This window comes from Lolium rigidum, chromosome 6, assembly GCF_022539505.1.
Source record: "Lolium rigidum isolate FL_2022 chromosome 6, APGP_CSIRO_Lrig_0.1, whole genome shotgun sequence".
NCBI lineage: Eukaryota > Viridiplantae > Streptophyta > Magnoliopsida > Poales > Poaceae > Lolium > Lolium rigidum.
This window is the reverse complement of record NC_061513.1, coordinates 163606016-163633897: the sequence shown is the minus strand read 5'-3', so window position 1 is coordinate 163633897 and position 27882 is coordinate 163606016. Positions and strand designations below refer to the sequence as shown.

Genomic DNA, 27882 nt, shown 5'->3' with positions numbered 1-27882 from the left:
TGGCATAGTGGTTGGCTCAAGGATTTTGGATGCATGAGAAGTATTCCCTCTCGATACAAGGTTTAGGCTAGCAAGGTTATTTGAAACAAACACAAGGATGAACGGTGCAGCAAAACTCACATAAAAGACATATTGTAAACATTATAAGACTCTACACCGTCTTCCTTGTTGTTCAAAACTCAATACTAGATATTATCTAGACTCTAGAGAAACCAAATATGCAAACCAAATTAGCAAGCTCTAAGTGTTTCTTCATTAATGGGTGCAAAGTATATGATGCAAGAGCTTAAACATGAGCACAACAATTGCCAAGTATCAAATTATCCAAGACATTTTAGAATTACTACATGTAGTATTTTCCAATTCCAACCATATAACAATTTAACGAAGAAGAAACTTCGCCATGAATACTATGAGTAGAGCCTAAGGACATACTTGTCCATATGCTACAGCGGAGCGTGTCTCTCTCCCACAAAGTGAATGCTAGGATCCATTTTATTCAAACAAAACAAAAACAAAAACAAACCGACGCTCCAAGCAAAGTTCATAAGATGTGACGGAATAAAAATATAGTTTCAGTGGGAGGAACCCGATAATGTTGTCGATGAAGAAGGGGATGCCTTGGGCATCCCCAAGCTTAGACGCTTGAGTCTTCTTAGAATATATGCAGGGGTGAACCACCGGGGCATCCCCAAGCTTAGAGCTTTCACTCTCCTTGATCATATTGTATCATACTCCTCTCTTGATCCTTGAAAACTTCCTCCACACCAAACTCGAAACAACTCATTAGAGGGTTAGTGCACAATAAAAATTAACATGTTCAGAGGTGACAAAATCATTCTTAACACTTCTGGACATTGCATAAAGCTACTGGACATTAATGGATCAAAGAAATTCATCCAACATAGCAAAAGAGGCAATGCGAAATAAAAGGCAGAATCTGTCAAAACAGAACAGTCCGTAAAGATGGATTTTATTAGGGCAACAGACTTGCTCAAATGAAAATGCCCAAATTGAATGAAAGTTGCGTACATATCTGAGGATCATGCACGTAAATTGGCTTAATTTTCGGAGCTACCTACATGGAGGTAGACCCAGATTCGTGACAGCAAAGAAATCTGGAACTGCGCAGTAATCCAAATCTAGTACTTACTTTACTATCAAAGACTTTACTTGGCACAACAAAACATAAAAATAAGATAAGGAGAAGTTGCTACAGTAGTAAACAACTTCCAAGACTCAAATATAAAACAAAAATACTCGTAGTAAAAACATGGGTTGTCTCCCATAAACGCTTTTCTTTAACGCCTTTCACCTAGGCGCGTAAAGTGTATATCAAGTAACATCAAGAGACGAAGCATCAACATCATAATTTGTTCTAATAATAGAATCACAAGGTAACTTCATTCTCTTTCTAGGGAAGTGTTCCATACCTTTCTTGAGAGGAAATTGATATTTAATATTACCTTCCTTCATATCAATAGTAGCACCAACGGTTGAAGAAAAGGTCTTCCCAATTTAATGGGGCAAGATGAATTGCATTCAACATCCAAGACAACAAAATCAACGGGGACAAGGTTATTGTTAACCATAATATGAACATTATCAACTTTCCCCAAAGGTTTCTTTTTAGCATTATCAGCGAGATTAACATCCAGATAACAGTTTTTTCAATGGTGGCAAGTCAAGCATATCATAGACTTTCTTAGGCATAACGTAAATACTTGCACCAAGATCACATAAAGCATTACAATCAAAATCTTTGACTCTCATTTTAATGATGGGCTCCCAACCATCCTCTAGCTTTCTAGGAATAGAAGTTTCAAGTTTTAGTTTCTCTTCTCTAGCTTTTATGAGAGCATTTGTAATATGTTTTGTGAAAGCCAAATTTATAGCACTAGCATTAAGACTTTTAGCAAGTTTTTGTAAGAACTTTATAACTTCAGAGATGTGGCAATCATCAAAATCTAACTCATTACAATCTAAAGCAATGGGATTATCATCCCCAAGGTTGGAAAAAATTTCAGCAGTTTTATCACAGCAGTATTTCAAGTCAGCTTTAGCAGTTTCAGGTAATTTTACGCGCTTTGCACTAGGAGTGGAAACATTGCCAACACCAATTATTTTATCATTAATAGTAGGAGGTGCAGCAACATGTGAATCATTACCATTGCTAGTGGTGGTAATAGTCTAAACTTTAGCTACATTTTCCTTTTTAGCTAGTTTTTCATTTTCTTCTCTATCCCACCTAGCACGCAGTTCAGCCATTAATCTTATATTCTCATTAATTCTAACTTGGATGGCATTTGCTGTAGTAACAATTTTATTTTCAATATCCCTATTAGGCATAACTTTCGATTTCAAAAGATCAACATCGAGGCAAGACTATCAACCTTAGAAGCGAGAATATCAATTTTATTGAGCTTTTCCTCAACAGATTTGTTAAAGGCAGCTTTGTGTACTAATAAATTCTTTAAGCATAGCTTCAAGTCCAGGGGTGTATTCCTATTATTGTTGTAAGAATTCCCATAAGAATTAGCATAACCGTTACCATTATTATAAGGATATGGCCTATAGTTATTACTAGAATTGTTCCGATAAGCATTGTTGTTGAAATTATTATTTTTAATGAAGTTTACATCAACATGTTCTTCTTGGGCAACCAATGAAGCTAACGGAACATTATTAGGATCAACATTAGTCCTATCATTCACAAGCATAGACATAATAGCATCAATCTTATCATTCAAGGAAGAGGATTCTTCAACAGAATTTACCTTCTTACCTTGTGGAGCTCTTTCCGTGTGCCATTCAGAGTAATTAACCATCATATTATCAAGGAGCTTTGTTGCTTCACCAAGAGTGATGGACATAAAGGTACCTCCAGCAGCTGAATCCAATAAATTCCGCGAAGAAAAATTTAGTCCTGCATAGAAGGTTTGGATGATCATCCAAGTAGTCAGTCCATGGGTTGGGCAATTTTTAACCAGAGATTTCATTCTTTCCCAAGCTTGAGCAACATGTTCATTATCCAATTGTTTAAAATTCATTACGCTACTCCTCAAAGATATAATTTTAGCAGGGGGATAATATCTACCAATAAAAGCATCCTTGCATTTAGTCCAGGAATCAATACTATTCTTAGGCAGAGATAGCAACCAATCTTTAGCTCTTCCTCTTAATGAGAAAGGAAACAATTTTAATTTTATAATGTCACCATCTACATCTTTATACTTTTGCATTTCACACAATTCAACAAAATTATTGAGATGGGCAGCAAGATTATCGTAACTAACACTGTAAAATTGCTCTCGCATAACAATATTCAAGTAAAGCAGGTTTAATTCAAAGAATTCTGCTGTAGTAGCAGGTGGAGCAATAGGTGTGCATAGGAAATCATTATTATTTGTGCTAGTGAAGTCACACAACTTAGTATTTTCAGGAGTGGCCATTTTAGGAGTAGTAAATAAAACAAACTAGATAAAGTAAATGCAAGTATACTAATTTTTTTGTGTTTTTGATATAGCAAACAAGACAGTAAATAAAGTAAAGCTAGCAACTAATTTTTTTGTGTTTTGATATAAGTGCAGCAAACAAAGTAGTAAATAAAATAAAGCAAGACAAAAACAAAGTAAAGAGGTTGAGAAGTGGAGACTCCCTTGCAGCGTGTCTTGATCTCCTCAGCAACGGCGCCGTAAATTTGCTTGATGGCGTGTAATTGACACGTCCGTTGGGAACCCCAAGAGGAAGGTGTGATGCGCACAGCGGCAAGTTTCCCTCGTTAGAAACCAAGGTTTAATCGAACCAAGAGGAGTCAAGAAGCACGTTGAAGGTTGATGGCGGCGGGATGTAGTGCGGCGCAACACCGTAGATTCCGGCGCGAACGTGGAACCCGCACAACACAACCAAAGTACTTTGCCCCAACGAAACAGCTGAGGTTGTCAATCTCACCGGCTTGCCGTAACAAAGGATTAACCGTATTGTGTGGAGAATGATTGTTTGCAAGAAAACAAGAAACAAGTATTGCAAGCAGATTTGTATTTCAGCATTAAAGAATGGACCGGGGTCCACAGCTCACTAGAGGTGTCTCTCCCATAAGATAAAAGCATGTTGGGTGAACAAATTACAGTCGGGCAATTGAAAAATAGAGAGAGCATAACAATGCACATACATGTCATGATAAGTACGAGTGAGATTTAATTGGGCATTACGACAAAGTACATAGACCGCCATCCAACCGCATCTATGCCTAAAAAGTCCACCTTCAGGTTATCGTCCGAACCCCTCCAGATATTAAGTTGCTAACAACATGACAATTGCATTAAGTATGGTGCGTAATGTAATCAATAACTACATCCTCTGACATAGCATCAATGTTTTATCCCTAGTGGCAACAAAGACAACACAACCTTAGGGGTTTCCGTCACTCCCCGAGTGTCAATGCGGCATGAACCCACTATCGAGCATAAATACTCCCTCTTGGAGTTACTAGCATCAACTTGGCCGGAGCCTCTACTAATAACGGAGAGCATGCAAGATCATAAACAACACATAGGTAATAACTTGATAATTAACATAACATGGTATTCTCTATCCATCGGATCCCGACAAACACAACATAGAGTATTACAGTATAGATGATCTTGATCATGTTAGGCAGCTCACAAGATCCAACAATGAAGCACAATGAGGAGAAGACAACCATCTAGCTACCGCTATGGACCCATAGTCCAGGGTGAACTACTCACTCATCACTCCGGAGGCGACCATGGCGGTGAAGAGTCCTCCCGGGAGATGAATCCCCTCTCCGGCGGTGCCGGAGGAGATCTCCGAATCCCCCGAGATGGGATTGGCGGCGGCGGCGTCTCGCGAAGGTTTTCCGTATCGTGGTTTTTCGCATCGGGGGTTTCGCGATGGAGGCTTTAAGTAGGCGGAAGGGCAACGTCGGGAGGCCACACGAGGGCCCCACACTCATAGGCCGGCGCGGCCAAGACCCGGGCCGCGCCGCCCTATAGTGGCGGCCCCTCGTGGCCCCACTTCGACTCCTCTTCGGTCTTCCGGAAGCTTCGTGGCAAAATAGGACCCCGGGTCTTGATTTCGTCCAATTCCGAGAATATTTCGTTACTAGGATTTCGAAACCAAAAAACAGCGTAAAACAACAATCGGCTCTTCGGCATCTTGTTAATAGGTTAGTTCCAGAAAATGCACGAATATGACATAAAGTGTGCATAAAACATGTAGGTATCATCAATAATATGGCATGGAACATAAGAAATTATCGATACGTCGGAGACGTATCACATACCTACGCCAAGTACTACAAACCTAGAAGTTATTGAAGGTGAAGTGTTTTCTGAGAATGAAGAAAGCTAAAAGATAAACTACAAAAGATATTTTGGCAGAAAGAAAGAAAGAAAAGACTAGAAGGTCTAGCTCAAGTGTATATAAATGATATACATGTTATGGATATATTCTTTGTTTGGTCACATAATAAAATTCTTGGGTATTTGTACCAGATTGGTTGGTATGAGATGTCATATAATACAACACAATACAAGAATACGATGGCCTAAGTGACTGATAAGGAATATGATAATAATGCACGTCTGGAACATAATAAAGTGTTATTATGTTTGTCGTTGGCATTCTACCTAGCCTTTAGAATTTATAATAAAGAACTTAATAAATTGTTATTTTGTTCTGGTCAAATAAAAACAATGAGTTGTTCAAATTATGACATTACTCCATGTACGATGGATAAGTTATTATAAATCTTAATGGTGAAACACACATGCATAACACTGACGCTAAAATTCCATAAGGCAAATGATTTGAATTCCACTTATTTGTGGAACCGCCATTTAGGTCATGTTAGAAAGGAATGCATGAAGGAACTCCATGCAATTGGATTTTTTTGGAGTCATTTGATTTTTGAATCGTTTGGCGCTTGCAAATCTTTTCTAAAAGAGAATGACTAAAATACCGTTCATAGGACAAGAGTTGAACGGGCAACTAACTTAGTGGAAACATACATGATGATGTATGTGGTTCACTGGGCATAGTTGTGTGCGGGAGATTCTTCTACTTCATGAAAACTTCCAACAATGAATTGAGTATATAAATGTGGATATATTCGATAAGGAAGAAGTTTGAAACATTTGAATGGATTCAAATAAAATTCAGCATGAAGTGGAAATCATCGTAATAGAAAAGTCAAATATCTATGATTTGATCATGGTGGAAATATTTGAATTACGAGTTTTAGCAAACATCTAAGAGAGTTATGAAATTGTTCTACAACTCACGTTTCTTGGAGCATCATAGTGATGATGGAGTATCCAAGAGATGTATACAAACCTTGTTGGGTCAATGATGAGATAAAATATTGATGCCATTATATTTTTGCGGATTATCCTTTAGTGACTACTGCTTTTACACTCAATAGAGCGTCATCATGATCCGTTGAAATGACACCATACGAGTTATGGCATGGGTATGAACCCTAATAGTCATTTCTTAAATTTTGGTATGCATAGCATATGTAAATAAGTTTACAACTAAAATCGGATGAATGTCTTTATTGTTATCCCAGAATTGGGAATTCTTCCCACTATGAAGTAAAAGACAAAAGTGTTTGTTAATGTTACTTGCTTATTTCCAAGAAATTGTTTTCTAGCGAAGTATTTGAATGGGAGGACAATAGTACTTGATAAGGTTTATGAACCTGAGCATAATGATCAGAGTAGCGCAGCATCGGAAATTGGTTCCGGAAGCGGCCACAACGATCAGGGCTCCCATGTCTACAAAATGTTATATTCATGGAGATCAAAGTAAATACTGAACCTTGTAGGTATGGTTTACTTTGTGATCAAATAAATGATTTGTGGACAAAGGATTGATTTTGAACAATGATAAAACCAACTACATACAAAGAAGTTATGATGGGCCCTGACTCCGTTAAAATGGCCATGCGCCATGAAATCCAAGATAGATGAATACTTTTTGAAAGTAAATGGATCTATAAAATTGATGGACTTGGATGAAATATCCTTGAAGAAGCTCGACTTGTCGAAAAGTTGTTTACGACAAAGTTCAAAGAGTTGACTACGATAAGATTAGATCTTCCGTAGCAATGCTTATAGTCTATGCGGATTATTCTAGTAATCACTACATATTTCTTTTATGAGATATGCTAGTAGGATGGCAAAATACATAACTTAACAGAAGTGTGTATTAAAGGTGTATACAAGATACAACCAAGAGTTTTGCTAGTCCGTGGAATACTGGATAGGTATACAAACTTCAATTGGATGAAGTGAGTATCGCGGAGTTGGAATCTTCACCGGATGAAATAGTCAAAGACTTTTTGATTTCATCAGAAACGATGAAGATGCTTGCATTTGCAAGAAATTAAGTGGGAGCGCTGAGACATATTTATAATACTTTATGTAGATGACATATAGTTGGTTATAAATGATGTAATTATATACTTGATTAAAAGGTTTCATTGAGAATTAACTTCAATGAAAGGGTATGGATCGAAACATATTTAGTGTCAAGATCTATGAAGATAGATTGAAACACATAATAAGTTTAAGTCAAAGTACATAGAATGGATATTGAAGTAGTTCAATATAGAAATATTAAGAAAATGTTCTTGTCATGTGAAGGTTTGACAAGACTTGAGTGTATCTGGCACTCAATGAGTAAAAACACATGAGTGATTATAGATCACGAATAATATGTACACAATCAGATGTCATGTGCTCTAAAGTGTTATGAGCATATACCAGGATGATTCATGTGATGATCATTGGACGACAGTAAGAATATCCTTGAGTACTTTAGAAGAACCAAGGATATATATATATAGTTTTATATGGAGAAATGACAAACAAATCGCTGTAAGGTGTTGCACCGATATTGGTTTTGTCACATATAAAAATTTCAATCTCAAATTAGGCTAAGTGTTGTTTATAAGGTAGCACAATAAGCTAGAAATTGTCTATGCTAGATTTAGATGAGTTCTAAATATTGTGACGGATTCTACAAACAAAGGCAGAGCATGTCATTGTTTTGACAATGACTAAGGATGTTTAAGTCGAAGAGTTTTTTGAGAACTTGGTGTAGTTCCGATAGTGTCAGAACTTTGAAGCTATATTGTGTATGACAATATTAGTGACATATTTCAGACCGCGGAATTAAGGTTCCACCAGAAGACTGAACATATATGAATAATGCCGACTCATTTGGAAAATGAGTGATGCGTTGAGACGCAATGAATTGCAAAATACATTCGTTTCTGAGCACGTCAGATATGTTGACTAAAACCTCTCCCGTGAGCAAAACATGATAAAGCACCGGAAGACCAAGGTGTTATATCTTTACAAATATAAACTAGATTATTGACTCTAGTGCAAGTGGGAGACTGTTGGAGATATGCCCAAGAGGCAGTAATAAAATGGTTATTATAATATATCTTTGTGTTTATGATAATGTTTGCATACCATGCTATAATTGTATTAACCGAAACATTGATACATGTGTGTTATGTAAACAACAAGGAGTCCCTAGTAAGCCTTTTGTATAACTAGCTTGTTGATTAATAGATGATCATAGTTTCATGATCATGAACATTGGATGTTATTAATAACAAGGTTATGTCATTATGTGAATGATGTAATGGACATACCCAATTAAGCGTAGCATAAGATCACGTCATTAAGTTCATTTGCTATAAGCTTTCGATACATAGTTACCTAGTCCTTTCGACCATGAGATCATATAAATCACTTATGCCGGAAGGGTACTTTGATTACATCAAACGCCACTGCGTAAATGGGTGGTTATAAAGGTGGGATTAGGTATTCGGAAAGTATAAGTTGAGGCATATGGATCAACAGTGGGATTTGTCCATCCCGATGACGGATAGATATACTCTGGGCCCTCTCGGTGGGATGTCGTCTAAATTAGCTTGCAAGCATATGAATGGTTCATAAGAGACCACATACCACGGTACGAGTAAAGAGTACTTGTCAGGAGACGAGGTTGAACGAGGTATAAATATACCGATGATCAAACCTCGGATAAGTAAAATATCGCGTGACAAAGGGAATCGGTATCGTATGTAAATGGTTCAATCGATCACTAAGTCATCGTTGAATATGTGGGAGCCAATATGGATCTCCAGATCCCACTATTGGTTATTGGTCGGAGAGAAGTCTCAACCATGTCTGCATAGTTCGCAAACCGTAGGGTGACACACTTAAGGTTTGATGTCGTTTAAGTAGATATGGAATATGGAATGGAGTTCGAAGTTTTGTTCGGAGTCTCGGATGGGATTCAGGACATCACGAGGAGTTCCGGAATGGTCCAGAGAATAAGATTCATATATAGGAAGTCATTTTACAAGTTTGAAAATGATCCGGTGCATTTATGGAAGGTTCTAGAAGGTTCTAGAAAAGTCCGGAAGAAATCACCATGGAAAGTGGAGTCCCGGAGGGACTCCATCTTGCATGGCCGGCCAACCCTAAGGGGGAGGAGTCCCAGGTGGACTCCACCTGTGGTGGCCGGCCAACCCCCCCAAGGAAGGGGTGGGAGTCCCACCTTGAGTAGGATTCCCCCCTTGGGTAGGTTTTGTCCCTATGGAAGGTTTTGGTTTCGGGTCTTATTCGAAGACTTGGATACCAACACTTGGGGATTTCCACCTATATAATGAGGAGCAAGGGGAGGGGGCCGGCCACACCTAGCCCTAGTTGGCCGCACCCCTTGATGGTGGCGCCCAAGTACCCCCCTCTCCCCAAACCTTAGCCTCTCCTCCTCCACATAATACTCCCGCAGCGCATAGGCGAAGCCCTGCCGGAGTTCTCCACCACCACCGTCACCACGCCGTCGTGCTACCGGGAATCCGAGGAGGATCTACTACTTTCGCTGCTCACTGGAACGGGGAGGAGAACGTCGTCTTCATCAACACCGAACGTGTGACCGAGTACGGAGGTGCTGCCCGATTGTGGCACCGTCAAGATCTTCTACGCGCTTTTGAAAGCGGCAAATGATCATCTTCTGCAACAACGAGATCTAATCTCGTAGGCTTTGGAAATCTTCAAGGGTTAGTCTCGTTCATCCCCTCGTTGCTATCGTCTTCTAGATTGCATCTTGGCTTGGATTGCGTTCTCGCGGTAGGAAATTTTTTGTTTTCTATGCTACGAATCCCATCAGGGTTATCTCCCAAGAAGTGCTTTCTTTATAGCCATTAAGATGGGCTCAGTAATTTTAATGATGCTCACATAAGGATGAGAGTTGAAGCAAAGAGAGCATCAAAAAGCAAGTATGAAACAAATTTAAGCCTAACCCGCTTCCTATGCATAGGAATCTTGTACACAAATAAATTCATGAAGATCAAAGTGACAAGCATCGGAAAATAAAACACGAGTAACTTCAAATTTTCAGCATGTAGGGAGGTGTTTTAGTACCATGAAAATTTCTACAGCCATATTTTCCTCTCTCATAATAATTTCCAATAGCATCATGAACAAACTCAACAATATAACTATCACATAAAGCATTCTTATTCACATGCATACAAGTATCATTACTCTCCACATAAGCATAATCAATTTTATTAGTAATAGTGGGAGTAAAACTATCACAACCATCATTCTAATCATCATAAATTGCAGGCATGCTATAATCATAATAAACTTTATCCTCCATAGTAGGTGGCACCAAAATACCACTATCATTATAATCATCATAAATGGGAGGCAAAGTATCATCAAAGAAAATTTTCCCCTCAAAACTTGGGCGACTAAAAATATCACAACCAGCTTCCCCAAGCTTAAATTCTTCCATAGCATTAGCAACAATAGTGTTCAAAGAGTTCATGCTAATAACATTGCTACAACTATTTTGCAAACAAAGTTCCATGGGTTTTTTAATTCTCTCTTCAAACACATCATGTCCTAATTCAATATAAAGTTCATAAAGATCTCTAATTTTTTTTGTTGTTTTCCATTAAGCCTAACTAGTGAAATAAAAAAAAAACAAAAAGATATAATTGCAGGATCTAAAGGAAATAGCTTCGAGCACTCACACACCGGCAACAGTGCTAGGAAATAGCTTAGTAGTCGGAGGATGTGAATACCTTTTACCTTACCTCCCCGGCAACGGCGCCGAGAAAATAGCTTGATGTCTACACACGCTTCTATTCACGTAGGCGGTGTTGGGCCTCCAAGAGCATAGGTTTGTAGAACAGCGACAAGTTTCCCTTAAGTGAATCACCCAATGTTTATCGAACTCAGGGAGGTAGAGGTCAAAGATATCCCTCTCAAGCAACCCTGCAATTAAGATACAATAAGTCTCTTGTGTCCCCAACACACCTAATACACTTGTTAGATGTATAGGTGCACTAGTTCGGCGAAGAGATAGTGAAATACAAGTAATATGGATGATTATAAGTAGTAATTGCAATCTGAAATAAAAATGGCATCAAGCAAACATGTAGCAGAACTTGTTGGAAACGGTGTTTCAATGCTTAGAAACAAGGCCTAGGGATCATACTTTCACTAGTGGACACTCTCAACAATGATCACATAATTGGACAATTAGATAACTTCTCTTCACTTGTGCTACTCTGAATTACTCTCCTATTGGAATCACTAATCATCACGTAGTGGCTACAAAAGCTCCACTCAAAGTTCATCAAATACTTGACAAACACCACTCATAGGGATATCCTCATCAAATCATAATCCAAGATAATACCGTTGCAATTTAGACCGAGTACTAACATAGCATACACACTGTCAACAATAGCTATGAAAGGGGGAATAGATCACATCAATACTATCATAGTAATAGTTAACTTCATAATCCACAAGAGATTACAATCATAACCTACGCCAAGTACTACATGATGCACACGCTGTCCACTTTACATCATGAAGGAGGAATAGACTACTTTAATAACATCACTAGAGTAGCACATAGATTAATAGTGATATAAAGCTCATGATCACATAAAGATCACACCATGGGAGAGAGAGATGAACCACATAGCTACCGGTAGAGCCCTCAGCCTTCGGGGAGAACTACTCCCTCCTCATCATGGGAGACGAGCAACGGCGATGAAGATGGCGATGGAGTCGATGGAGATGGATTCCGGAGGCACTTCCCCGTCCCGGCGGCGTGCCGAACGAGAGACTTCGTCCCCGAACTTGGCTTCGCGATGGCGGCGGCTACGGAACTCTTCGTGGAATATGATCGATTGTTTTAGGGTTTTCGCGACGGAAGGAATATATAGGCGAAAGGGCGGCGCGAGGGGTGCTCCGAGGGGCCCACCCCATAAGGCGGCGCGCCCCTCTTGGCCGCGCCAGCCTATGGTGTGGAGGCCGTGGGCCTCCCCCTGGCTTTCCCTTCTGGCTTCGTGTGTCCCTCGGAAAAATAGGAGGTTTGGCTTTTGTTTCGTCGAATTCCGAGAATATTTCCTGTGTAGGATTTCTGAAACCAAAATCAGCAGAAAACAGGAACTGGTGCTTCGGCATCTTGTTAATAGGTTAGTACCGGAAAATGCATCAAAATGATATAAAGTATGGATAAAATATGTAGATATTGTCATAAAACTAGCATGGAACATAAGAAATTATAGATACGTTTGAGGCGTATCAGCCCTCGTGGTAGCTGACTTGGTCAAGGTCCCACCAGTTAGTCTCAGCGGGTGGAAATGAAACTATACATTTAGTGTTTTCATTTAATTCAAAATCCAGAAAAATGCTGCAACTTTGCCAAATTATATAAAATTCATTTCAACTCAGAAAAATACAAATGAGTCACAAAAATAAAATCTATCCAAAAAATATAATATGAAATTTTTTGTCAAATGAAAATTTAATTGTTTAATATTTATTAATTATGCTTTTTCTTTTGTCCTAAATAGAATAAAAAATCAAAAATTAGTTAAATTTCAAAAAATCAATAATAACTATTTAGTATGTAAAGAAAACACTAAGATTAATTTTCTTATATCATATTATCATTAACTTAAATAGTAGTGATATTCTTAAGAACCCTAAGTTGCATTTACGTGTTTATCATTTTCTTTAAATAATAATAAAATAAGAAAATTATAAAAACTAATATTACTTTGTAGACAAAATTTATTTATTTACTTCAACCTTTTTAGTTAACAAGTTATTATTTTAAAATTTAATAACAACTACAAAAAAGTAATTCGCTGAATTGAACCCTAAATAGTATTTATCTTAATTATTAAATCTTTTAAAATGATAAATTGCTAAGTCCATCATTATTTTTCTTTCAAGGTTATTAATAACTTTAACTTTATTACCCAATTATTATTTTAAGAATTGTTTCACAACTTGGGAACCCTAGTTCTAATATGAGTAAAAACCTTGACCCAATTATTTTATGTGAAAACCCTAAATTATTTTCAACTCTAAAACCCTAGGGGTTTATAACATGTGATTATATGATCTTAACCATAGTCATAGATCTATACTAAGCAAATAAAAACATGCTCATATTTTATTAAAACATTCTCAATTCAAATGCGAATTAAGTTATCATTTCATGCTTTCACTTTTGACTAATACCTTATATGACCAACTAGTACCACCTAGGTGTAAACCCTAACTTGTTACTCTCATGTTAGCACCATTGATCACCATTCCTTAATACCACACCATTGGGATCAACCTTAAGTAGCAAACCCTATGTAGTAATTCACTTTAGATGCTAATGCTACACTAAACCATGTAACTACTAAATAAATACAAAACCTCTTGTTTTAGATCCATCTAATACTTATCCAAGAAACTAATTTAGGAATCCTAGTAAACCCTAGAAGCACATAACTCCTATTTCTAGTAGTTCTTGTTCTTTATTAAACATGTTCTTCAAAAGTTATTCTTTTGAAGTAAATATCAAGCAAATCATAGAAGCAAATAGTTCTTACTTGAAATACTTATTATTTCTTAATTAACATGTTCTTCAAAAGTTATTCTTTTGAAATATATAATAAGTAATCATCAACTATGCCCTATAGGACTTAAAACTGACAATTACTCTTTACATGTTATGCAACCACTATTCCTTTGTGTGTATGATTGTATGATGCATGATACCACTCGTTTATGATGCTAAGATCACCAAACCCTAATAAGAACATTGTGAGGAACCACTCTAAAAGTGCAACACATCCTAACGAAATCTTTACAACTCACCCAACCCTAAACCATCGGGGTTAGCTTACACCTAGCGCGATTGCATCTCATACTTATGCATTATAGTATCTTTGCTAGTTCTTTAAACATTGTCCTTAACAGACAATGATGGTATTTCAGAATTTGGAGTTATATCATCTCGAATCTCTTGTCTGCATAATCTTGCAGTCAAGAAAGGCAAGTTCATCACTTGCTCGTGTCATTTGATTATTTTTATCAAATTATATACGTAAAGTACTATGATTAACACTCCTGCATTGAAAAACAAAAGATTACTTTACAATTATGAATATGACTATATATGATGGGCAATGGAACCATGGTAAGAGATGATGGTGGAGGTTCCATTGCAACTGGGAAAGTATCCACATAGGATTAATGACCAATGTCGTCCAGTAATTCCAGCACCGTATATTACGTGTTAACCATAAGATCTATAATGGCTCTGGGGAAGTCAACGGTATATTTTCCCTTCTGCATATCAACGGACTTGATAGAGCCTGGCTGTGTGTTGCGAGAACACTCAGTAGTTTGGATGAAGGGTGCTCTACTGTCTATGATGGATTTTCCATAACATATTGATGTCTACGCACGCTTCTATTCTTGTAGATAGTGTTGGGCCTCCAAGTGCAGGGGTTTGTAGAACAACATCAAGTTTCCCTTAAGTGGATCACCCAAGGTTTATTGAACTCAGGGAGGTAGAGGTCAAAGATATCCCTCTCAAGCAACCCTGCAATTACGAAACAAGAAGTCTCATGTATCCCAACACACCCAATACACTTGTCAAGTGTATAGGTGCACTAGTTCGGCGAAGAGATAGTGAAATGAAAGTAATATGGATGATTGTAAGTAGTAATTGCAATCTGAAATAAAAATGGCAGCAAGCAAACATGTAGCAGAACTGGTTGTAAACGGTATTTCAATGCTTAGAAACAAGGCCTAGGGATCATACTTTCACTAGTGGACACTCTCAATAATGATACCATAATTGAATATATAGATATTATCACTTCATTACGCTACTCTGAACCACTCTCCGGTTTGATAATAAACACAAATTCATTGCATAGGTCTGCATAAGCATTCCTTTAAGTTCGCATTCCCAATCTATGGACACCCCACGCTGTCATTTTGAGCATACAAAGATGGTACTAACTAGACACCACAATTCCATAAGTATTTTTATAAAGTAAGCTTAAGAAACAAACACGGTGTGCACACTGTCACCTTCACACCGTTGGACAAGGTGTCCCCAAAGATCACATAATAAAACCACTTTAGTAGCACAATAGTTGAAGAATAACATCTACTTATTCAACTAGATTACAAAGCTCATGATCATATAAAGATCATACATGGAGAGATAGATAGACCACATAGCTACCGGTAAAGCCCTCAGCCTCGGGGGGAACTACTCACTCCTCATCGTGGGAGTCAGCAATGGCGATGAAGATGGTGGTGGAGTCGACGGAGATGGCTCCGGGGGCAATTCCCCATCCCGGCAGCGTGCCGAAACAGAGACTTCTGTCCCCCGAATCTTATCTGCGATGGCGGTGGAGCTATGGAACTTTCCCTGGATGGAGGCTTATTGATTTAGGGTTCACGTGTCGGGAGGCTTCTTATAAGTGGAAGGGCGAGGTCGGTGGAGGCCAGGGGGCCCACATTACCCCTAGGCGCGGGCCAGGGCCAGGCCGCGCCTAGGCTGGTCTGGCCGCCCTGCTGCCTTTCTTCGACCCCCTCTGGACTATGTTTTCGTTACGAAAAAAATAAGATCTTCGGCTTTTGTTTCGTCCAATTCCGAGAATATTTCCTGTACAACTTTCCTGAAATACAAAACAACAGAAAACATGGAACTGGTACTATGGCATCTTGTCAATAGGTTAGTGCCAGAAAATGTATAAAAGTGCAACGAAGTTTAAGAAAATCATATAGAAATTGGTGTAAAATAAGCATGAAACATCAAAAATTATAGATACGTTTGCAATGTATCACATATCGTGGGTAAAGCCGTATGCTCGGGAAATGTCTACCGGGGATGTGTGTATGGACAAAAAGGTGGGTATGCCGGGTCGCGGAGAAGGCAGTGATTGGCTTGATTCTTATACTGTGCCTCACACCAAGGAAGTGTGAACGGGAAAGATCGCCCGGTTGGCAACAAGGATAAGTTCTCTTATGGGTAAAGTAACACACCTCTGCAGAGTGTACTGAATTGTGACTTGTCAATCCTTGTTTCGGGAAGGGACTACAAACGCGGCAGGAAAGGAACTCCATGAAGTTCTGGTCAATCTGTGAAGACTGGCGGACATAGTTTTTCGGAATAAAATAAACCTTTGGAAGAAATGATTACGAAAACTTGCATTTTCCTACGACTTTTTGGTCTATGGCTATAGCTAGTGCATGATACACCTATTTCTATTATTGAACTTGCTGAGTACGCTCGTACTCATCCGTTCCCTCTTGAACCCCCTGCTTAGATTGGGATACATCAAAGGAGAAGATACCGTGAAGTTCGAAGACAGAGAACGCAACCAATACAAGAGCATGAGTCAGTCAATAAAGTTGATGAAGTCAGCAACTATTCATTCCACGGTGGAAACCTAGTCTAGGAGTAGAAGGGAACCTATTCCCTAAACCTAGTACCTAAGTAGCTAGGGTTTTAGCTTAGTTCTCTAGCAAGTCAAGTATCTGTAGATCTATACTTAGGAATAATTTAGTCTATGAATTCTTCTTTTGGAGATTTATTTGGATTTTTACCTCAATGTAAAGTAGGAGGCTGTGTTGATCTTCTGTAAACAGTTCATGTGTACTTCTATAGACATGCCTTGGACTTGCATATGTTTCTGTTGTACCACTCTGAGGGATGTAATACGAGTGGAACGGTGTTTCACTTATGTTATGTCAACGACTTGCGTACTACACCATGCAGTGGTATGTTGGGCCACCGTAACTGGTACACGAGTAACGTTGTGAAACATTTTTTGGCAAAAAGTGAAACTACCGACGTTTGCTGGGTATATTTCACAAAATAATCGTGTTTCCATTATATTTTAGTTTAGTTTCACAATTTTCTGAAGTCATCACATGGCTGATGTCACCGCTAATGTCACTGTTGTAGGTACCGTTGCCTTTAAAAAGAGATTTTCAGATAACAAACGCATCCGCATGAACATACCAACCCCATAGAAATTATATTCGACTTAAAGGTACTATTCGAAGTTAGTTGTTTGATTGAACCCGGTTTTGCGGTAACTGAGATTAATGCCAAAAACACCTAAATAAAATGAGAAAGTTCTTTATGTGTATCTTACCCCCACTGTCATATCATGACAACTCCGCTAACGTTTAAACGATCTGCTACAAGAGAAATCTCATATTTTGGCTATGAGTTGATAAAACGTCTGCAACAACCATGTTATGACGAGTAAAATACCTCCGTGGGCATATTTTCACAACAAATTCAAATGCTCCTCAAAAGAGTATTCTTAGTTCTTCTAAGCCAGGTTTACAATTTTTGGGCATGATCTCATTTACTAATAAGTGCGAGTTCTTGAAAGACAATAACCTGAACAAGGTATTAGAAAGCCATGAGTTAATAAGTGGGAGTTGAAAATTAGTTACTCTATTTATATGCTTCTTTTGACATGGTCTGTCACTCTTAATTGTTTTAAGTCACGAATGTTAAAAAAGAAGAGAGAGAAAAATGCAATAGAAGGATCAGAAATTTTCTTGCAAGATATATTTGAACTTTGACATGGGCCATAGAAGTCTTGATGAATCTCGAGACATATGCATGAGCTTGTGATGCCTTGTATAAGTATGAGAAATCTTATTTTGAGATGGCAGGAAAAATAAGGATACATGGCACCACTCTTCATCGGTAAGCTAGATGAAAGCAAGAATTTACAATCCATATTTCTCGGGACGTTCAAGGGTTTAGCTGCGGGATGTTTATGAGTCAATAAAAGCAACAAGTTTTTCATTACATAAACATATACTTTTTGTCTCATTTCTTGTGGTATCTAGCTGTGATTGTATCCTAAAATACATGATTACAAGTACTACTTCAATTTCATGAGATATTTGCACAACTAGTAGTTTTAATAGGATTTTATCAGTTTTACTTGTGTTTGTTGTGTGTTTGGTGTTCTGAATGTTTATGGACAAAGCAGAAGGAAATGAGCCAAAGGGATGCAATATGGAGGAGCTATGGGGACCATGACTTAGGGTAAAAAGGAGTCAATTTTTTCCATCACAATATAATAAATATCCTAGACTATGGTAGTGTAGCCCTCATCCATATGAATCCAACGAGTCGAAGAACACCTTAATAGGAGTTTTTATGAAGAAATGGCGCTCAAATTACTCCAGAAGTCAATAATATTTAATAACCAGTGGTACGGTCATCACCATATATCAATGCTCCGCCGGGACCGTTTCCTCAAGCTCAGAACAATATTTGTGAAGGCACGAAGATCATATCGCGGTGCGGGGTTACCCAGAACATGAAACCGATATTCGAGAGCCTATATAAAGAGGGGAAAACCGTATATGCCATCAACAAATATTATTCACGAACACCACCATCACATCATTAAAGGGAGAAGATAAGGATACTTGGGCAAAAGAGGCACCGACACCGATCTGCATCAACACCATCATCATCCATGTGTCCATCATCGATTCCTCCATTTATCTTGTTGTAATCCAAAACTTGATTGTGGATCTGTACTTGTATTCCTACATACATTCATATACCTTTCATCTCATTGTCATGATCTTGCCTTGAATCTCTATTTGTGAGTAGTCTCTTAGTTCTTAAAGAGATGGAGGAACCCTAGCACCTCTATGATTTGAATTAAAGATTTATGTGTTCAGTTGCAATATGTTAAAATGGTTGTTGTCTTCGGTGATGTTGTATGTCGTGCATCATGCAATATTTTCCATCGAGAGGCATTGAAAGCATTCATCATTAAGGATGGTTGGATGTCGTAGGCGTACATGTGACAACAATCCGCCGTCTCTTTCAATCATGTCTTAACGTGGAGTAAGAGGAACAAGGGCATATGACCATAGCCACGGGAAGACCCTTAATTATTGGAACTGTGCGGCATGCAATGGGAGAAGTTAGTGGTTATGAGGGTGTGGAACATCGCTCACGGTAGCACCTTTATTTGGGCATATCCCCACTACACAAACATGTAGCAACAAACATACTCGAATCCTAATCAACATAGTACCCATGCTAGCGGTGAATCCGTGTTTCCCGAGAGCTCCTTTTATTCCTTTGTAGTTCATCTTAATATAATCTGCATGTTTTTAATTTACTTATAGCATTTGCTTTACCTTGTTTAAATTATTGTTCTTATTCACAACTTCTTCAAACTATATGGTTGATTACAGTAGTTCCGTAGGAACATATAGGATAGGCTATTTTATTAATAGGGTGTGAACGGGGCTGCGTTGACAACACAATCACGGGATTGTTTAGATTCTATTTTGCAAAACTCTCATGAAATCTATCTTCCAAATAAATATTTGATGTTGTTAAGTACCATACAACAACCCTGTTGTGGCACAGGGAAATCCATAAATGTTAGTTGCTCTAATGAGTTATCTCCTTGTTCCTGGTTATATATAAACGTTTGTAATTTCATGTGGTTCACTATGTTTTATAAGATATAAGAAAAGCATTATCATCTTTTCATTTATACATGAGTTTCTACGAATTGTGCACCAAGATGCACTTTAAAATCTAGTGACGCATGAGCATGCCGCAAACGGTCAAGGCACGGCTCAGAACTCGTCACCCACTGCCGTACACGTCTACTTCTTACGAAATCCTGTGCTCCCTCCATCGTAGAAAAGATGTTGCAGATTTATCTAGACACACATTGATCAAGCTAGCATGATATCTTTTTTGAAACTAAGAGAGTACTCAGTATTTCTAACGACATAATGCTGGTGTATCCGGCAGACAACGACTTCTTTGGAAGCTAATGATCCACGATGGCTCTAGTGCCCCTAGATGATTGGGGCATGATGCATGAATTGTCTTAGAAAATGTGCCACGTGTTCCGCCAGGCACACTAAAAAAGACAGAAATCGCGAAAGGTAGTGTTCTTTCCACTTCAGTGAAGTAAGCTTAAGTTGTGCTTATAAGTTGCACCCACTATGCGTTTGGTGCAGAACATCAGAACAAACGCATCCGCAGGAACATACCCAGCTGCAGAGTGTTGTACTAACAGTTTTGGCGAATAGCCGATCATGACGCTGCCGCCGATGCATGCCCCGCACGTCGTCCTGCTCACGAGCCCCGGCGCGGGCCACGTCCTCCCGGTGGCCGAGCTCGCGACGCGCCTCGCCGCGCACCACGGCTTCACCGCCACCATCGTCACCTACACAAGTCTGTCCTCGCCCGCCCACAACTCGCCGCTCGCCTCGCTCCCGGCGTGCGTCTCCGTGGCCGCGCTCCCGGAGGTGCCCCTCGACGACCTCCCCGCGGACGCGCACATCGTGACCAGGGTCTTAACCGTCGTTCACCGCACTCTGCCGCACCTCCGCGACCTGCTCCGCTCCCTCCTCGACTCCCCCTCGGGGGTCGCCGCCTTCCTGACTGACATGCTCTGCCCCGCGGCGCTCGTGGTCGCCAAGGAGCTCGGCGTGCCGCGGTATGTCTTCTTCACCTCGAGCCTCACATCGCTGGTCTCGCTGCTCTACACGCCGGAGCTCGCCAGGACCACCACCTGCGAGTGCCGGTACCTCCCGGAGCCCGTCGTCCTACCGGGGTGCGTGCCTCTGCACGGCGCCGACCTCGTCGATCCCGTCCAGAACCGCTCCGACCCCGTGTACCCCCTCATGATCGACCTGGGGCTCGACTACCTCGTGGCCGACGGCTTCATCGTCAACACCTTCGACGCGATGGAGCGCGAGACGTTGGTCGCGTTCAAGGAACTTTCGGACAAAGGCGTGTACCCTCCGGTCTACGCCGTGGGTCCGTTCATCCGGTCGGTCTCCGACGAGGCGGGCAAGCACAGCTGCCTACGGTGGCTGGATGGCCAGCCGGACGGCTCGGTTCTGTACGTGTCCTTCGGCAGCGGCGGCACGCTGTCCACGGAGCAGAAGGCCGAGCTGGCGGCCGGGCTGGAGGCCAGCGAGCAGAAGTTCCTGTGGGTTGTGCACTTCCCCAGCGACAAGGACCGCAGCGCGGGCTACTTCGGAACGTCGGCCGACCGTGGGAACGACCCGCTGAGCTACCTGCCTGAAGGGTTCATGGAGAGGACGAGCGGCACGGGGCTGGCGGTGCCGCTGTGGGCGCCGCAGGTAGAGATCCTGAACCATCCGGCCGTGGGAGGGTTTTTGTCCCACTGCGGGTGGAACTCCACGCTCGAGAGCGCGGCGGCGGGCGTGCCGATGGTGGCGTGGCCGCTGTTCGCCGAGCAGAGGGTGAACGCGGTGTTGGTGTCGTCGGAGCGGGTGGGGCTGGCGTTGTGGGAAAGGCCGCCGATCGATAGTGAAGGGGTGGTTGTGCCGCGTGGGAAGGTGGCGGAGCTGGCGAGGGAGCTTATGGCGGGGGAGAAGGGCGCGGCGGCGCAGAAGAAGGCGGGCCAACTGCGGGAAGGGGCGGAGATGGCGTTGGCACCGGGAGGGCCGCAGCGCCGGGCTCTCGCGGCAGTAATCAGCAAATGGAAGAGCGAGGATGAATGACGATAATCATCAGGCTGTTTGAACTTGGGGAAGATTTGCACGCGCGTATCATGAGTATATGGATTTGGTTTCCACATATATGTGTCTATGCGCGTGTTCTTGCTCTCCTTTTGTTCTTCCACGTATCATGAGTACAGTACGTATTTTCCGTTTCCACCTGCCATGTTATTATGTGTATACACAATACCTCTCGCTTGGTGTCACAAATTATCGAGTGAACTGATCACCAGGGCCGTGCTCATTGCTTTTTCCTATGAACCATATGGATTCTAGATGCATTTGCTGATAACTATGCAATAAATGAGGTTTTGTGCCGGGGGATAGCTCCTTTTTTTTTAAAAAAGAAGAAGGCAAGTGTCCCATGTACCGAATCAACCAACAAAATCCAGTAACCTGTGAACAATTGGAGGAAAGGCTCCATGGAGCCTTTTTATTTTATTTTTTAGTCGGCATTTTAAAGTTTTCAAAATATTGATTTTCCCCCCAAAAAAACCTCCATCGGGCGTTTTTTCGAATTTGAATCACTATATAGATTTATAACCTTAGCATGGCCGCTGCATCTAATATCCTAGGTCCTTCGCGCCACGGCAGTAGCGCGGAGAGTTTCGCGTGATAGTTTTCCGTAAAATATTATGTATTCTAGTCTGTGCACAAACGTAAGGTAGTGAACAATGCAAAAATCCAAAACCTTCAAATTTATCATTATTTTTCATTTTTGTATTGAACAAAATACTAACTATTTCGCATTGAGATATTGCAGGACCATAGAATACTTTATTTTCAACATCTAGGACTTTTTCGGAACTTCAAAATGACTTTTAGCTCGTATGATGGTGTACATAGAAGTGAGAATGTCATTCTCTTTCAGCAACGCGAGCACGTTTGAATTTTTCCAACCGCGGGACAAAGTGACAAGAACGGGTGTGCTTAGGACCACCTATTCACTGTTCTGAGCTAATCTCGTACTACTCTACATCGCAAAGAAACATCAGTCTTACTCTACGTCCACGTGCGAGATGACATCTTAACTTCACTCTCGAGCAGTCGCATCAATGGTTAAGATGTTTCTTTTCCGGCCGGGCAGAGGAAGCAAGAAAATCTTGGCCTCTTGTTCAGTTGCCCAGAGGTTGTCGTGACTGGTGAGAGAGGAAAGATAGAGCGACAAATGAAAGAAGAGAGAAGTCGTGTCCATATTGGTGGCTCTCAGTCCTCATCTGCTCCTGATTTCATGGTTCACCCCACCCGTCCAGGCATGGTTGTGCACCGTGTGTGTTTTGTTTGCCACCTCGTGTCCATGGAGCGGCGCGCGTGTGCGTGTCTATCCATAGGGTGTGCTTTGTTGACCGTCTCGTGCCCGTGGAGCACCGTGTGACACTGCGAATGCGTGTTTATGGAACCAGGTTGACGTCGGCAATCGACTCACAGCTAACTACCATATTTTTCCCGTCCGATGATATCATCGAATCTTTATAATGCATGTTGCAACCCAACATTAGCACGAATCACTGACATTTGAAATATATTTTCTTAGTTATAACCTCATTTTGAAAAATTTAGTTGCAACACAACTTTCAACTATCTTAATTGCAACTCAAGTACATGAATCACCATGCAAATTTGATGTTGTGGGATTCGACCGAGAACTATGTTAGTTCTAGCCAGAAATTTAATTTGTAAATTTTTGTCTGCTGGTCGATTTTCAAGGAAAATAAAGAAGAAAATTTTGATTCATTTTTTTTGTTGTTAAGAACGACTAGAACTCAGTGGTTAGGGGTACTTGGTTAGATTTATTTTTGGCCTCTTGCCTTTAGCTTATACACTCTCCGTTTCTGTTTCAATGAATACATTTTTTTTCTTAAATCCAGCAAAGTTTTACCAACCCCTGCAAAAAAAAAAACTTTTACCAAACTTTTAGCAAAGTCTATTAACAAATATGATATTCTATAGATTTGATATGAAAGGATATTGATTTTGCATTTTGCACGTTAATGATTTTTCGTAAAAAATTGTTTAAATTTTATAGATTTTACTTTTAAAAAATAACATCAGCTCTATATATTGGAACGGAGATAGTATGCCACAAAAACATGTAGATAGGTTCCTTTGTTTTTAATTTTTTAACAACTTAAGCCTCTCTCTTTATCACCATAGTTACATCAGCTAGCAACAAATGTATAAGACTACAAAAGATTTTGGCAGAAAGAAAGAAAAGACTAGAAAGTCTAGCTCAGGTGTATATAGATGATATACATGTTATGAATGTATTCCTTGTTTGGTCACACAATGAAATTCTTGGGTATTTGTACCATATTGGTTGGTATGAGGTGTCATACAAAACAACGCAATACAAGAATACAATAGCCTAAGTGACTGAAAAGGAATATGGTAGGAATGCACGTCTGGAACAAAATAAAGTGTTATTGTGTTCATCGTTGTCATTCTACCTAGCCCTTCAGATTTATAATAAAGAACTTTATAATTGTTGTTTTTGTTCTAGTCAAATGAAAACAATGAGTTGTTCAAATTATGACAATATTCCATGTACGATGGATAAGTTATTATAAATCTTTATGATGAAGCACACATGCATAACACTGACGCTAAAATGCCATAAGGCAAATGATGTGAATTCCACTTATTAGTGGAACCGTCATTTGGGTCATGTTAGAAAGGAACGCATGAAGTAACTCCATGCAAATGGATTTTTGGATTCATTTAATTTTTGTATCGTTTGGCGCTTGCAAATATCTTCTAAAGAGAATGGCTGAAATTCCGTTCATAGGCCGAAAATTTGAACGGGCAACTGACTTAGTGGAAACATACATGATGATGTATGTGGTTCATTGGGCATAGTTGTGTGCGGGAGATTCTTCTATTTCATGAAAACTTCCAACAATGAATTGAGTGTATATATGTGGATATATTTATTCGATAAGGAAGAAGTTTGAAACATTTGAGTGGATTCAAATAAATTTCAGCATGAAGTGGAAATCATCGTAATAAAAAAGTCAAATATCTGTGATTGGATCATGGTGGAAATATTTTAATTACGAGTTTTAGCGAATATCTAAGAGAGTTATGAAATTGTTCTACAACCTCACGTTTCTTGGAGTATCATAGTGATGATGGAGTGTCCGAGAGACGTATCCAAATCTGTTGGATTAATGATGAGATAAAATAAAATGACGCCATTATATTTTTGTGGATTATGCTTTAGAGACTACCGCTTTTACACTAAATAGAGCGTCATCATAATCCGTTGAAATGACACCATATGAGTTATGGCATGGGTATAAACCCTAATAGTCCTTTCTTAAATTTTGGTATGCGTAGCATAAGTAAATGAGTTTACAACCAAAATCGGATGAATGTCCTTGTTAGTTATCCCAGAGAATTGATTGGGAATTCTTTCCACTATGAAGTCAAAGACAAAAGTGTTTGTCGATGTTTCTTACTTATTTCCAAGAAATTGTTTCTAGCGATGTATTTGAGTGGGAGGACAATGGAACTTGATAAGGTTTATGAACCTGAGCATGATGATCAGAGTAGCGCAGATCGGAAATGGTTCCGGAAGCGGCCACGACGATCATAGCTCCCATGACTACAAAAGAGTTATAGTCATGGAGATCGAAGTACCCATTGAACCTTGTAGGTATGGTTTACTTTGTGATCAAATAAATGATTTGTGGACAAAGGATTGATTTTGAACAATGATAAACCAACTACATGCAAAGAAGTTATGATGGGCCCTGACTCCGTTAAAATGGCTATGCGCCATGAAATCCAAGATAGGTGAATACTTTTTGAAAGTAAATGGATCTATAAAATTGATGGACTTGGATGGAATATCCTTGAAGAAGCTCGACTTGTCGAAAAGTTGTTTACGACAAAGTTCAAAGAGTTGACTATGATAAGATTAGATCTTCCGTAGCAATGCTTATAGTCTATGTGGATTATTCTAGTAATCGCTACATATTTCTTTTATGAGATATGATAGTAGGATGGCAGAAATACATTCCTTACGAGAAGTTTGTATGAAGGATGTATACTAGATACAAACCAAAGAGTTTTGCTAGTCCGTGAAATACTAGATGGGTATACAAACTTCACTGAATGAAGTAAGTATCACGGAGTTGGAATCTTCACCGGATGAAATAATCAAAGAGTTTTGATTTCATAAGAAACGATGAAGATGCTTGCATTTGCAAGAAATTAAGTGGGAGCGCTGAGACATATTTATAATATTATATGTGGCTGACATATCATTGATTATAAATGATATAATTATATACTTGATGTGATTAAAAGGTTTCATTGAGAATTAACTTCAATGAAAGAATATGGACTGAAACATATTTAGTGTCAAGATCTATGAAGATAGATTGAAACACATAATAAGTTTAAGTCAAAGTACATAGAATGAATATTGAAGTAGTTTAATATAAAAATATTAAGAAGGTATTATTTTCCGTGTGAATGTTTAACAAGACTTGAGTGTATTTGACACTCGATGAGTAAAAACACATGAGTGATTTTAGATCACGAATAATATGTACAAAATCAGATGTCCTATGCTCTAAAGTGTTACGAGCATATACCAGAATGATTCATGCAATAATCATTGGACAACAGTAAGAATATCCCTGAGTGCTTTAGAAGAACTAAGAATATATATATAGTTTTGTATGGGGTCATGACAAACAAATCGCTGTAAGGTGTTGCACCAATATTAGTTTGGTCTCATATAAAAATAAGATTTTAATCTCAATTAGGCTAAGTGTTGTTTAAAAGGTAGCACAATGAGCTAGAAGAAGTCTATGCTAGATTTAGATGAGTTCTAAATAATTTGACGGATTCTACAAACAAAGGCAGAGTATGTTATTGTTTTGACAATGACTGAGGATGTTAAGTCGAGGAGTTCTTTGAGAACTTGGTGTAGTTCCGATAGTGTCGGAACTTTGAAGCTATATTGCGTGTGACAATATTAGTGACTTATTTCAGACCGCGGAATTAAGGTTCCACCAGAGGACTAAGCATATATAATTAATGCTGACTCATTTGGAAAATGAGTGATGCGTTGAGACGCAAATGAATTGCAAAATACATACGTTTCTGAGTGTGTCAGATCCGTTGACTAAAACCTCTCCCGTGAGCAAAACATGATAAGCACCAGAAGGCCAAGGTGTTATATCTTTACAAATGTAAACTAGATTATTGACTCTAGTGCAAGTGGGAGACTGTTGGAGATATGCCCAAGAGGCAATAATAAATTAGTTATTGTTATATCTTAGTGTTCATGATAAATGTTTACATCCATGCTATAATTGTATTAACCGAAACATTGATACATGTGTGTTATGTACACAACAAGAAGTCCCTAGTAAGCCTCTTGTATAACTAGCTTGTTGATTAATAGATGATCATGGTTTCGTGATCATGAACATTGGATGTTGTTAATAACAAGGTTATGTCATTGGGTGAATGATATAATGGACATACACCCAAATAAGCGTAGCATGAGATCAAGTCATTGAGTTCAACTTGCTATAAGCTTTCGATACATAGTTACTGATGGCGCGTGAGACACACGTCCATTGGGAACCCCAAGAGGAAGGTGTGATGCGTACAGTAGCAAGTGTTCCCTCAGTAAGAAACCAAGGTTATCGAACCAGTAGGAGTCAAGGAACACGTGAAGGTTGTTGGTGACGGAGTGTAGTGCGGCGCAACACGAGGGATTCCGGCGCCAACGTGGAACCTGCACAACACAATCAAAGTACTTTGCCCCAGCGTAACAGTGAGGTTTTCAATCTCACCGGCTTGCTGTAAACAAAGGATTAGATGTATAGTGTGGATGATGATGATTGTTTGCGAAGAACAGTAAAGAACAGAGTTTGCAGTAGATTGTATTTCAGATGTAAAGAATGGACCGGGGTCCACA

At 39.6% G+C, this 27882-nt stretch overlaps 1 pseudogene; it reads left to right on the top strand.

Annotated features, from left to right (window-relative positions):
* Positions 1 to 18098: 18098 nt before the first annotated feature.
* LOC124663493 lies at positions 18099 to 21944 on the top strand (annotated as a pseudogene).
* Positions 21945 to 27882: the final 5938 nt, after the last annotated feature.